Raw genomic sequence first — 16,005 nt, 5'->3', positions numbered from 1 at the left:
ATGATAGAGGCTAGCCCTGTGTTGTTTTGCAAACCTGTTTACCTGGAGACAGCCAATTACTATAAATATTAATAAATAAATAACGATAAATGGACTTGATAGTCGAGTATCATGGAGTGATAATGTCCATTTCCCAGTTTTACGCGCTACTAAATACACCCAGTGATTGAATATTAATGAGGTGGCCATGTCAACTTTAGGACACTGACCTAATGAGAATTTTAAAGCTGCTGTAACTTAAATTTAATGGAATGGATCGGGTTCTAAGGTTAGACTGCACTCCAGGGTGCATTGATGAGAAATACGGGGCCTCGGTTTATTGTCATTTTCGAACAACTATACGCTTTTTCCATGTCTATGGACATTTAAATGAAATGGAATTTTACTTCCCACGTTTTGGGATCTAATATTGGAATGCACTGCACTGTGCTCTGATGAGAAATGTCATTACTGCAGCATCAACCGACGTGCTCATTTTTCAAGTGTAAAGGTATCTTTAATGTGTACAGTCTATAGGTCTGGAATTGGTTTATTGCCCCACCCAAACTACGAAATGCCTTTACCATGTTAGATTGCTTGACCACGCTTTGTGACTAACCTCATGCGATGTCTCTCCGACACTACACCGGAAGCAGTATGATGTATAATTTCCGGACAATTCGCAAAAAAAGACATGGAGCGATGGATGCTATCCCTATATGTAGAGTCCAGGCCCTGTATTCTCGAAACGATCTTAGCGCAAGGATGTACTAGGTTCTTATCTTCTAATATTGATTCTAGGAAATCCTAGCGCTAAGATCGTTTCGAGAATACGAGGCCAGGATTGACCAAACTTTTAGCCTCGGGCAGGACACATATATTATCGAACACACCATATAAGACATAATACAATAATTTCTTATGTCGATTACGCCTCAAATATGTCAGACCATAAATACATCAGGCATTCGTAAAGCTGCCAAAAGACCATCGCCAATGGATTTTTTGCCTGATCACCTTTTGTCCGACCTTGTCAATAATTTTCACCAAATCGTCGCCAAAATTTTGATGAAGTGTGAAAAATAGATTATCTCAAACGTCTTTGAATTAGCGGAATACAAACATTTTCTTTATGGTTTTATGGTCGACCTCTCGATGACCTTGTAGCGCCCCCAAGTGGGAATTAATGACCTAGAGAAAGGGTATATAAAAAATATTGTTTTTAAAGAAAAAAAGACGATCTTTAGGGCATAGGGCGAAACTCGACGACTAAAATTGCTCTGCGGAATGTCCACCAAATCGTTCTGAAAATTAATCAAAGATGAGTCAAACATCGTGGAATCCATCTTTAAAATGTGGGATTTGTGGCGTCATCAAACCGCATATCATAATTGACTATAAGATATCATTTTTTAACTTTTTAGTAATGGCACTTCCGGTCTAATTTGGCATATACATAATCTTGATCCTGCCGAAGGGTAACTCACGTTTTTTCCGGTTCTTTCAATGTGCAATTTAGAGAAGGACATTCGAAATACTCCAAGAATAAGATACCCTCAAAATACTCCTAAGAACTGCTTTAAGTTCTAAGATAACGTGAAAATCAATCATCGAACCAGTCGGCAACTATCGGCTGTTTCCGTAAAGCTGGATATAAAACTCTCACGGTTGACCGTTTGTCATCGATCATGTCATTTCGTGGCAGGTTGAAATCCGCTGACTCGCAAAAAAAAATCAAATTAAAATCCTCCAATCATTCGTATGATACAACCCATTGAATCGAACGTAGATTCAAAGAAGGGATTAGTGTTACCTTGAGGTGTATTCAATTACAGGTCCGGATTATTCATTCAAGAATTACATTTGATGTTTTTCTTACGGGGCTAACAAGTCCATACCGAGTATACAAACATCGGCTTAAAATACTTGTAATACTTAATCGAATTTCTGTTTTGCGTCGATTTGGATAGGAGGTTTGCTACCGATTTAGCTACGTTCTGCTCTAGTTTTGACTTATCAAGACGTGTACATCGAGGAACAATTTGTCAAGAGAGCGACGTTTGCTTACTCATTTCCAATTTCTCGATGTCGAGAGATACATTTAACATACTTAACGTAGCACGTAGGCCTCGGTTTATTGCCCAATCCAAACGACCTACGCCTGGACTGGGAATCAAAGAGAACGTCATCGAAACTATAATTTCTTGATAATGTTCATAAAACCACTATCGCACCAGATATATTGCTTTCAGTGGCTCATGCTCTATTATAGCTGATAATGGACGGATGATACCTCATTTCCCCTATGATATCTCTATTAATTAACAGCTCTGGCTATAAATCAAAACAATCTATAGTATACCAGTTAATCATTGATTTATCTCATATTGTCCGGACTTAATCACTCTCTCAGGACACAGCCTGGAGTGACCTACAAGTAAACAAACTCTGTACCATGTTTACGTTCGGCAATTAGTCTCTGTAAAGCTGACTGTGTCGCAGAGCGCCAGCCTGGCTTTCACGGTGGGCCGTTTGCAATGCCTAATTTAGAATGATAGAGAACTGATCTCTGTCGGGTTGATGCAGTGTTAAGGAGCCAAAAGGAGCGATTCCAATATGACAAGTCTTTTTTTGGTTAAATATGGCGTCATTAAAATGGGGCAATGCTACGGGTTTGGTCTACACTGTGCTTTACAGATGGCCACCACCTGAAGTAGGAATCTACGCCATTGTCATTAAATAGATCACCATACCTTCCATTGGCACAGCAATGAAAATGACCAAGTTACAACCACCGCCTTTAAATAATTCGCCTCATTGAACACTTCTATGTTAGCTCAATGAGGCAAAAATAAACGCTTAGAAGTTCCATTCGAAGAAGCACCATAACAATCTGTGACCTTGACCTCATAGAATAAGCCTTGACCTTATTGATGAAGGCCTGCAGGTATATGTTGTTTATTGGATTGACAAGTATTGATTTGGAAGACATCAATAATGAGTATACTGGTATGGTCGACTGTTGTATATTAATTATTTAACGTATATAATATAGAAGATATAGTGATATGGAACTTGAAAGGTTGTTTGGTACATTGTCAATACGCCTACTCATCACTTTTATCATTATGCCTGAACTCGGCTGAAAATGAAATGAAATGGAGTTTCACGCCCTACTCTTCTGCATCTTATGGGCAAATGAAGACGGGCAATATACAGTGTGCAATGAGGGAACAGGACAGTGGCATTAGGCTACTCTTTGTCGACTTCGAACTCGGTTCGAGCAAGGGGTGACACACAGCAAGTGGCAAGTGGCATTGTTGAATATCTCAAAAAGACTAATGCCACTGTTCTTTGTAAATTTGTATCATCGCAGAACCAGTTGTACAGCTTCGATATGAAGTGCCCCGGGTAACAACAACCAAGACCAATAGCCAATGCCACGTCAAAAATGCTTACGTGTATAGGCTAAATCTACCAAAAAAAACTATAAAACCCTAAAAGCTTGTTTGTTTCTTTATAATTTTAATGCGCTTCATAAACGATAATATCAGCGTCAACAAATCGGATACACAAACATTCATAAATTATGAATTAATGGGTAGTCTTTGATAACTAGATCGTTGTCAATGATGACTTTAAGAGATCAAAGAGACTAGGTATTCGGGATTGACTCGGGTGAGCCCTATTCGCTACGCTCTAATGAATACCTGGTCATGCGCGACAGTCAATTCCCATACAGGCCACATCTAGAATGATCGGGTAATGAGAAAATGATGAAATATTCAAACTCTCTTTAAAGGGATACATCCGCCTATTCATTCCCTTTATATGGAGAGACCTCAAAAAGTGGGCATGGTCGACCTTTTGACTGCCAGAATATATATAGTGAAACTTTCCAATAAAATCGGATCAGGGGAGGAGCAGGGGGCGTGGCTTAGCTCGAAATTGAATCTGGCAGAGTCTGGCAGCAACTGAAGTTTGAACCACTGCTAACACCTTGCTACATGCAGGAGAATCGACTCAATCTTTGGATGTACCGACGATTGCAGTTAGCACCAGTTGCTATCACGTGCCCATGTTCTACTTCCTAGCAAAAAATGTGATCTTTTCGTCGACCTAAGCGACTATGTAGTCTTTTCTGTGACTGAGGATACCAATGCAGTTTTTCAAAATTATAACCCAGCGTTTGATTTGTTTACAGTTGTATTGCAACCAAAGAGGGTTTTAATTGAACCCTAAGTTAAAGACCTTTATTTTAAAAATCGACAATTAGATTACTAGATCCCTTAAAGGAGATACTCGTGATCAAAACTGCATGAAAACGTTAAAAAACGTTCACGCTCAGTAAGATGTTTTGTAAAGCGATAAACTTAAATATATACATAGCTATTCTATTCTAAAATAAAACGGTAATGCATAATTAAACTTTACATATTTAAACTTGAAAAAAAAATCACATTCATGTTTTATCCTTAAGTTTTCTATATATTATGTACATGATTGATGCCCACTAAAATCCGAAAGGGGAGCCGAGGTGCTCGGATGCAACGTCCCCAACCGTCAATGCAATCCTAGTTACGCCACTTTATATACAATGTAAAGGCGTTTCAGCCACCAATGACTTGGCATTTCAATCCAACAATCCCAATTTTTCCATCGGAGAAAGCTCGTTAAAGTGTCAATTTCATCATGCTCTCAATAGCTTATATACCGGACCATACAATCCTATAAAACCACGCTAGTGAAAATGAAATGAAAAGAGCATTCATTCAGACCAGGAAAAGCCGATCTTTAAATAGCAATTATTGACAAAAAGTAAAAACGATTGAATAAAAACGATCGACGCCACGCTAGTAATGGTGTCAATATATTCTTCTGTTTGGACCTTTAATAACTCTATGCTGAGCCTTTTAAACAGGGGTTACAAGGGTTGAATCGATTTAGGTGGTAGTATGCACCAACTAATAGAGTATATTTCGAAATACCAATACATGTTATACGTAACGGCGTCATAACACGCTTAATATTAGTGGAATTGTAAGAACCACGCGTTCTGAAAACCTCTTTACAATACAATGAAATGGTCCATGCTTTCAATGAGCGAAGGAAATTTCGACATGAACCTTCGGAGCATACTAAATGATAGTGTCTGTCCATCGAGCTAGCAGCTCGCGTCATGATGCATATACCTTTACGGACAACTTATTATCGTTAGGGCAACTTCGGGAATTTAAAATGGACCCCAAAAGTTACAAAGAACTTTGCTTGATACAATAGCAAATCTCTGTGGCCAGAATGCCGTTGGTTGCAAGAAAGACTGTGATGACTCCACGACGTCAAAACGGCGGCATTTGAGCCAATCTTGGTTCTCTATTAAGGCCCATACATTTTGATAACCCGGCCCAGTTCCCTTTTACCGATTCGCCCACTATTCAGGGTCTAGAAAGTTCGCCTTTATGAAGTAGAAGTGTTCTTTCATAAGAAAATTACATTGAAAATGACACTTCGGTGTACAATACAGGCCTCGACACTTCACCATAAAGGATTTTTATTCATTGTGAAGTCCTCTATTGACAAAGTCTACTTGAAATATACTACAAGAAGGGCAGACATGATCTACAGTGGGCGAGGAGTGTCGAATATCATATTGCTTGCAGATCAGATTAGTTTTTACCCATTTACCTATTAAATATACATGTCAGCATAAACCGATAATCTTGTGATAAAGTCGCCCCCATAGTCGTACTGTAAATCATTTCCACAAACTAAAGACGAAATCGACGGCCCTTTTCCATCAGTGGCATTTCAGGTTAGAGGTCGGTGAAGGCGACAGAGAGCACAAGTCAAACGGTGCTCACTGGCATTTCCTTCCTTATGTATAAGCCGGGACAGCCTCAGCTCTGAAGGTACCATGGCCCCCTCCTTAACGCAATTGCCTTTATCAATACACATTTCTTTTTGATGCACATGAACGGGCACAAAGCTTACAAAAATACAACATAAACCTTTCGAATTCTGGAAATATATTTGGAGATGCATTGCAATTATCAGAATGGATAGATAACTCGTGAAAGAGGCGCACAACTGCCACTAAAAGCGAGCGTGTAAGCCGCATACACTTGAAACCGCTCTGCAACTTGGTTTATCAATATAGAATTTTAATATGGTATTGGTACTAACTGTTTTTCTATGACTAGAAGAAAGAATCTCCAAATGAATCTACGTCTGGTGAATGTACACCTGCAGTTGATAAAAGTCGATAACAGTGACATAAGCCATATCTTGACGGCGTATGAATTTATCCACTTTAAAATATCTGAAAATTCAGCATAAATCATAAATATTCTCATTTCGTCAGTCGGCGTCTCAAATCAAAGCCATAAATTTTTATAATTATTCAAAGCCGGTAGGTATACATCAGGGCGACCTATTAACGTCTTACGTTTTATTGTATTGTATAAATGACATGCGTGGGTTAAGAAAACGGGTCGACGTAGCTATTTCACCAATCTAGAGTAAACACAGCGTTTGTTACTCGACAGTTTCATAAAATTATGATAGATTACGCCCATGATAAAATTGAAGTTTTAGTAAATAACTTAGTCACAATTGGGTCACACATTTTCAAAAGTTGGAAAATAAAAAAGCGTACGTGCAAGCAATGCGCGCGGCCCAAAGGGATATATCTGTAGGGGAAAAGATCGTTTAAGTATCTCAAATAGCTTGGGTCACTATTGGGTCACAAATGGGTCGCACATTTGGAACAGGGAAAGATTAAAAAGTAGTTAAACATGGTAATCTTAGGATATATGCAACAAACCATCGATTCCAATTTTAAATGCACACTTAGAGCAAGAAATAAGAATATAAAACTTGATAAAACTCAAAATGTGACAAAACTAAAATTTTAAGCAAATACATCTTTACCGTTACCTTTGGGTCACACATTTTCAAGGGAGGCGAAAATTGGGTTACCCTAAAAAAAGATATGATGGTTGTAATTTTAGGGTATCATATTTGTCAAATCCAATCCTTAAAATTCCGGGATGCACCGAACTAGAAAGACATAAACTATTCAATTTTCAAGACATCAAATTTAAAAGGGTGCGGTGGAGGGTAACAGTTTCGGGTTGGAGTTGGTTACAAGATAAGTATAAATAAAAAGTAATTGATATACTAGACACCCACACTTTTTGGTACATTTTTTGAAGTGCAACGTTTGGTTTTGTAGTGCATGATGAAACCAGATCCGGTTTCTTAAAAAGATATTGAATGGTAATTTACCACGAATGCCTACGTCTTCCCTCATTTTAAGGATACTACTTCCTTCCTTATTCCAATTCTATTACGAACACCTATGGTCTCAATCAAGTTGCTTGTATCACACTTACGTGAAATTTGAGACACCAAAAAGTAGCCATCTAATTTGTTCATCTTAACGCTCCATGAGCTAACGATATCAGATCGCATTATTGTTCTCAACCAGGGTAGGGTTACAATACTGTCTTCAGTGATATGTCACAAACAGAATATAAGTAAAAACAGCCCCGTCGCCAGGAATGAATTGGTGCTGGTGATCAGATTTTGTACTCAGAAAATTTGAAGACTTAAAGGCCCATAGAACTCATTTCGGGCAATTTTGACGTGCCAAAAAACGTATCAAAATCTATATCATTTTGATTTTGCTGGGGCCCAGCCCCCACTGACCCAACCCTATTGATGAGGCTGGCAGTTTTTAACGCTCTATAAACCAATTATTACTACCATCGACCAGGCTAGAGTAACAAAATACCCACAGTAATATATCAGAGAGGTAATGAAATTGTTTATCGCAATCGAAGGGGTTGTCAAATTCCTGACTCTGCGGCGAATAATTTGCAGAGTCGACACGTTGTATGATTTGCTACCCAATGCACGTGTTTCGGACTTGAATTCCTCATCAGTACAGGCACTAGAGTGTATCTTACAGACTTTAAACAAGTAAAGAACCATGGCTTTCAACCATAGACCATATTTATTTTGCAAAGGGATTGTGCTCAAAACAAACCTCTAAACCAAGAGTTTAATCTTTCTTATCAAAAAAACTCGAGTTAGCCTACTTAATCCCTTGAATAATATGAGCTACTACAGAAACCCTTTGAAATATTTTTTTTTCTCATGTTTGGGAAAAAAGGACGATTGTTTGCGGTGTGAGTCATGTTTTATACCTGGTATTATTTTAATAATAGCCCTAGTGTTCTCAAATATATAGACTTATATTCATACCACTCGTAAAATTAGTGAATTAGCATATTCCGTCCTGGATTTAGCTGCAGGAGAAGCATGAGTCGTTTGGTTACCAAATTAACATCACTTGCTTTGTGGACTCTTTGAAAGGGATGCCAAGATGACAACCATATGAGAGTGGCATCAGGTCTTCAGACCAAATGAGCATGTCCCTTCAGTGACGTTCATCAAATATTATTTTAGTTTGTCCACAGTGCCAAGAGTTCTGATAAAACATATATGGTCTTGCATTACTTATATGTTTGTCGATGCAAAATACCACTTCCGGTTCTGAAACAGCAAACCGAGTGAGGAACCTCTATGGGAAACATTTTCCCCCTTGTATGGTAAACACAAAAATGAATTGCACAGAGCAATCATAGTTACTCACTAGGGGCAATCGAAAAGCAGAATACAATGACAAACAGCAATGGAAATCTCCTAAAACAAGAGGAACTAATTGCTGCTTTCAGAAGAAAATACGTCGCTTTTTGTCCTAAAATTTTGACAATAACTACGCCTATCACGACCGAGGTGGTGTAGCTTTCCGTTCCAACTCAATGACTCAAAGCAATCAGGTTACTTGTTTTTCTCTCGCGACCAAAATCCCATATTTCTTTTCAACGTTATAACTCCAGAAAATGTAATTTTTACAGCTGAGTGAACGCTCAAAAACCTGATGTAAATTGCATTACATATTCACCTACTTAAATTGTTTTTTTCACCGGCGAAATTTTAGCTGATTTGACAAGTGACATTTTTGAAATTCCAAAATTTTCAATTGAAGTAAACAAGTCTTCGCCTACAGTGATGTACATTTGAGGTACTATATGGGTGTTAAATTGGATGTGGGCGATTAGCTAAGCTATATAATATTCTCATGTATCCTCAAATGACCCTCAATTATGAACTCTGAAGTCGACACACCCAAATGGAAAACATATCGAGATTAAAATCTGGTGACATTTTCCATCTTATTGTTTTGATTAACAGAAAAGACATTGAATGAAATTCACAACAGAATCCCAACTCCTGTGCAATATCCATTGAGTGAAATTCACAACAGAATCCCAACTCCTGTGCAATATTCAGAGGTCGTGATTTTCCAGCAGTCGTGGGCAAGTTCCAACGCAATACGCTATTTTACGGTTTCAGAGTCCCGACTGTGATTGAGTGAGCTTGCTTGTCCTGCTGACAAATTTGCAAAACAATCTTCGTGAGACCGCTCATTCACACAAGCTCTCGATGGAAATGAGGACAACGCCATGCAGTGGGTAAGTATGGAAAATGTACCAGGGCAGTAGCATAAGCCTACTGCTTATAGACATGCAACTGACGTGCAAATCCTGTAGCACATGTGGGACCTCGTTTTTTTTGCCCCATCCGAAAAAACTAGGCAGTCCATGACATCAAAGGATAATAAGCAACTATTAGCAATAAGACACAAAAGATTAAGTAATTGGTAAAGGTATAATACTAACGAGATGATGTACGAATGAGGTGACGACTCTTAATTGACCTGTCGACATGATGGACAGGGGTCATTTATTATATACTGTAACAGGTTCAACCTGCTAGACTATTGTTTTCATTGTTTTATAGAATTAACTACCTGCCATTTTTTAATCATTGAATTTCATTAGAGGTGTTGATAGGGTCGTTGTGACCTTGACGACCTTGGCCTGATGGAATTTAAGGGTTTCTGCTGTGAGTTTGTACAGACGATGTTTACATTTAATCCAATATAGCTGCATAAGAAGGTTTCCGCCCCAGATTGTGAAAATAAATACAGGCAATGTAAAGCGTTATACAAATTTGCTAGCACAACGAGACATTAGCCTAATTTTTTAAGCAGCATTAGTGACGACCAAGAGCCCTTTGAACACAGAAACGAAGGGACAGTGGTCTCAACGAAGAGTGGATGACACCTAAATGCTTGGAAACCCAACACAGAATATGGTTTAAGAAGATCCATCGTTGAGAACATCTAATAGTTATATCAAAGCCTTTCGAGCGTCTCGGTTACAACTTACAATGGACGGGCAACAGTGGCTTAGGGTTAAGAAATCGACGACACCCAAGAAATTTCGACGCAATTAAAGGTTATTTAGGCCAGCTATTGCTTAGAGCTCATTTTGAAATTGCTCACATGCTTTTTAGATACCCCTCAGATGCTAACAGATATATGGCGAGGTGTAAAAAAACAAGGCTTTTATTCAAATAAAGAAACTGTCCGATAAAACATAATGGACAAAACGGGATGCCAAATTCGCTACTTCAATTGGAAAAAGAACACAGCTGAAAGCCGTGAGCCAGCCAAGAGTGTGTTTTTAACAAAAGAAACTTAAACAAACAAAGATTACCATTCATTCAACTTGTATTTTAGTCTAACCCTTACTTACTAAAGGTCAAGTGGTGACCTCTAGGGCATGAAAGGTCAAGGCTGAACACATCACGTGACATAATAATGTATTGTAATGTGATGTTTGATTATGTTTTGCTCTTCTGTTCGCCGTCTGGTGTTTATTTTAAAAGAAGTAATGTGTATTTTGAAATGTTTAAATTTATGTAAGGGTGTCATGTAGTTAAGCGACAAAACGACCACCTTCGATGCACCTGCACTTGTAACGTATCCAGGCACCATCACATGACCGGATGTGATGTCAAAGGGAAGTACGGTGGTGCTGTCTGCACCCAATTCCATCATGGCTCTTTTATTATCTGTCTATTTCTAAACATTATGTAAAATAGCCCCTACAGTGGCTTAACTACCACAGGGACTGGTGAAACCAAGTCACGCCCCCCACCCCCACCCCTTAGCGGGCACCTACCCCCAGAAAAAAAGAATGCAGGAAAGCTATGTTGAAAAAAAGTTCCCGGGGGAAGGGCCCCCACCAATCTATTTGAGTTAATGAGTCCCAAGCTTCGTCTTCAGACGTTTGGCTCTTGGATTTTTAAAGGAGAATCGGCGAAAAAGATTAGACCAGATACACACGGACTGCTAACCAACATTTTTTTCAATTGGAACTAATTGGCCAGAATTATTTTCCGCTTCACTATTATAGTTAGGTGTGACCTAATTAGATCTGGACTTGTTGACCTATTTACCTCTTTGTTAACACGCGATTCGATACGCCTAGATATAATGACATCCTAACAGTGAGTCAGCTTAGAGGATGAAACGGATACGATGAAAGGTGGTCCTACTATTCTGTTCCCAATTATAGAGACTGACAACGAACGTCATGCAACGAGAGACATTTTAGCAGGACAGAAAAATTGGCCTACTCGTTTCTAATTTCCAACTATTGGGGGATCTTATACAATCGAAGCACGAATCACTCAAGTTTCAGTTTATTGTCAAATCCTAACGAGTAGAGCTAAGCGCTATAAAATGATTAGTTTTAATGAAATTGCAAGAACCACAGACGTCTGACTTACAATTGAAATGGTGCAAATTGATGCTATCAGTGTCCCCAATACACATAAAAAGTTTTTACTATCCCTTTAATCAAGCCTTTGGTTGTCCATTCTACCTATAATCCATATGCTCTAAGAAATCTGGCCACAGGCATTCGAATTACATGAGTAGGCTTCAGGTTAGATAAAGTGGGATGGATAAAAGTCATTGGCTTTCCCAGCTTTTAACCATCATATCACTTGACACAGATCTAGGTTCTCTATTGATCAATAAGATAATATCATTTCGTGTTGACCAGTTTTATTACTCCTTCATATATTACTGTTTTGTATGCTCATTATATCAGTTTTCTCATCGCTTTTTGACGAAGGCAAGACGTAAACAGGTCAACTACTCCATAATGAAGTAGGTCATTTTTGAAGCAAATGAAATGAAATGGGATGGAGGTTTACACCCACTCATACTGTTAAATAAAGCGGATATTATTTACATCTTGCAGTTCTTCACGTCGCTTGTTGAGAACGTAAACGGGCAACGTCATGCAGTGGTCATGAGAGAAGTTAACAAGGGCATTAGTAAAACTTGTCGGTGTACGGTTAACGGTACCCTTTTTCGAATAAAAGGCATATTGACTAGCAGGAGGTTATGACGAATGGTGTAGTGTGGTTTGGACGGGAAGAGTGAACTGTTTTACAAGCATTCAACGGACCCACCCTTCACATTTGAGATATTTTCCTTCAAACAAAAATAACATTTGAAATAAGAAACTGTATAAGTTGTATTTTCTTAACTCGACCCATTGTTGATATTGTGAACATTTGACCCTACAGTTTCTATAGCTTTAAAAGTTTATTGGGTAACACTATAGCCTATTATAATGACGACGAGAACGTACAGGTGGTGCGAATAGACGAGGTGCCGTGTCCGTTACGACCTAGGAAATGGATTACCGATAAAGCTGCGGCGAATACAAGAGGTACGGGTCCGGACAGGATACGATTCGCTTCCTGGGCTAGCACCCTCACCGTAGAAACGCCGTAATCTATGATACCGCTCACCTCCCTAAATTGCCCAAACCCCTTTCTCCGTACACCTTCAGCACATTACATACGGACGTGACGACAATAGGTTCTTATTTCGATTTTTCTTTCCTCTCTTCAGTATCCCCACTATTCCTACAATGCTGTAAGTGATAATTTTATGTATTAAGATAAAGTTGGTCGAGTATATAGCAACCAGAGATAAGACGTCCCGCATCCAGCATTTGTGTTGTTCAGAGCCATCTAGGTCACTTTTACAACCCGTATATATATAACAGGAAATGGAGCTTTACGTCTTACTATGGTGTATTAGACTGGGCTAATGGAAAAGGGCAATACCATGCTGTGAACAATGCAGGGAATTCGTCAAAACATCGACAATATCCTAAATCGTGCACAATCTCCAGGTCAGTCTCTCCCACTGGCATCACTCGCAAGATGGAGTCATGTTGGCTATGTTTGAAGCAATTCAGATCACTCTAATAACCTATAACCAAGGCCATTCACCAGCAGTATTATTGATTTACCGTTATTAACAAAAAACTCCAGATGTAAAAATGAATGGTTTTCGAAAACAAGCAGTGTTTATTAATGATTATTTTATGGAAGCTGAAGTTGGTCTTAATCGTATTTTTTAAAACCAGTATACGACATCAACCTTTTTGGCTCTTGGCGCCATTTTTACACCTCTGGTAACCTTTTACTATCCTCGGCCAATTCAAAGATTTAATTTAACCCCAAATCCAGTATACGACAGCAACCTTTGGTTTTAGCACCATTTTTCAATGTTTAGGCGCCCCGGCACTTCTTTTAGGGGTAACCTTCGGCCAATTAAAAGGAATGATAATTTAATAACAAATCATTAAGGCATAGATGTCTACATCTCTCTCAGATACCCATTAAGGTGTTCCTTATGATACCGATAGAGGGCATGGTTCGGAGCCAGGGACGAAGATTGACAATGGTCACTTGTCAGTAGAAATGAAACATTGGTTTAAACACCTTTCTGGTGTTCATTGATTGAGCAAATGAGCTGCACCGAAGCTATACATCACGCATTGAACAATGAAGAAAATGTTGCAAATGTACGAGACCTTTGTGTTCGTTAGAGACAATGTCCTTCTTTGGCTTCCATAATATTTTCAGCAAACTTTATTGACTAAAAACAGGACTCTATTTGGACGAGGCTTTAATGTGTAAAGTAATAATGAGCTATAGAAAAGGGTGGCTCATAAAAACTGACCACGTCGTTTAATAACAATAGTGTAACAATAACAGTTACAATACCTAACAACAGTAGCGACGTCAGTGGAAGTACAAAAAGGGAGGGGGGGGGGGTGTGTTATTTGGTCCCCTAGAAATCGTTTGCTCTTGAGCAATTGTACCCCCACTTTATACATTTAACGGGAATATAATTATTTTTCCCCCAAATAAGTGTCAAAATGCACGAAATTAATTCCATTTTTCGAAAATATTTTAGGGACGACCATCCCAAACGTCTTCACAGAGATGCCGCATTTTGAATTCAGCTTCGACAGTAGTCCCCCTCAATTAAGTCAGTCGACCCTCTATTTTGTACCCCCATTCTCGGGAGGCCATATATAACCATTATAACTTCGATATTGTTATGGTAATTCTTGTATTTTTACGACCACTCATCCAACCAATATTGGCCTTTGTTATAGAATCGGTTACACGTGGACGATCCTTTGATGTGGTCAGAATTGATAATTCAAATTCCTCAAGAGGAAAAATTCAGAGTGTCGAAGCAAAATGGATAGCCACTCGTACTCAAGATCTATAGATTCTAGATGGTCAAATGGCCAAAGAGGAGCTACTGCTTTCTATTTTTTTTCTTTACATGCTTTACTAACTTTACCTCAGAGTTCGAGACATGTGCTCTGAAATCAGAGTAGAAAGTATGTCGCGGCACTTCTTTTTAAAAAACCCCTGACTGCAATAGAGTTGACGTTACACATCCGAAAATGGCGACCTACAAAATAAAGGAAAGACTTTTGCATTTTTTCTAACAACTTTACAAATTAATCACATAGAGAAGCATGTCGACCTAGCATAGAATTTTGGGTTTGGCGTTTGTACTTCAACGCCTACACCCACCCAAAGATGCATTAAGACCTTTAAAAGTCACAAACTTGTCATTCTACTATCTTCCGCATTCGACCTTAACTTTAAGTTCAAGTTGTCGACTAGTTTAGTGATTAAACTTTGACATCTCGATTGACAGTGATTGACACGTTATGGCAGACGACATTCGAAAATGCACAAAAAAACCAAAATGGCGGATGCAGTGCACTTTTTAACTGTTTTGACCTGGTTGCGTCATGTTGAAACAATTTGATTTATTTCTGCTGTTTAAAAGCTCGGTGAACCTTAGGTGCGGGTGTACTTGAACAGATCACCGACCTAACTGTAAAGCGGGATTGATTATCTAGAGAATATCTAATTCCGAGAGCTTCAGTACCATCTGACACACTGGGGGTGATACGTGTGAACTCGGGTTCAGCTAACGCCCCGGAAGAGAATGTGTTCCCTACTTCGATATAACTAAACATCTTTCTTGAAGCATGTTCGTTTAGCAACGGTAGTACGTTATCAATATTGTACCGTTAAAGGAAAATGCCCTTGAAGAGGCAGAAGGTCGAAATTCTGAGGGAAAATTAAGACAAGGCGTAGGCGAATAATTGCAGTCACGTGACAGTCGTATGATTCAGACATTATGGTAAAACTATAAATTATAACACAAAAAAACCTATTCACAATTATGCAAGAAGGATGCAGCTGCGTGTAGGAAACATGGAAGGTACAAGTCGTGGTATGTTACACGTGTCGGTGGTTTGATCCATCACTCTGTTCTGTCTTCGTCAAAACGGACACTGATACAAAGCGACACGACACGACACGAGCATGTAAGGCCACATGTTCTGAATATATTCTGAATAATGTAGTATCTGCCGCGAGTAAACAACATGCCATTGTCGAATTGTACACCATAATTACACTTGATACATCTTAGAAAAGAAACGTGCACACAAAATATATAGTATTTTATTTCCGGGTCACAATGACAGTTTTCTGTGGTCAGAAATACCACATAACTGCCTTGTACATGAAAACATGCACAGAAATTAAAATCCGTTAATCAAAAATCTCGTCCAAAGAATGGCAATTGTAGTATAGTAGTGGACTCCTTCAAAGAGAAGTACCATCAGGTGTTTCGAAAAGAGTAAGCATGGGAATACAGCCGACATGAAGGAATTATCAGGCTGTTTGCGAAAT

Source organism: Lottia gigantea (assembly GCF_000327385.1).
Source record: "Lottia gigantea unplaced genomic scaffold LOTGIsca_10, whole genome shotgun sequence".
NCBI lineage: Eukaryota > Metazoa > Mollusca > Gastropoda > Lottiidae > Lottia > Lottia gigantea.
This window is presented reverse-complemented; position numbering follows the sequence as displayed.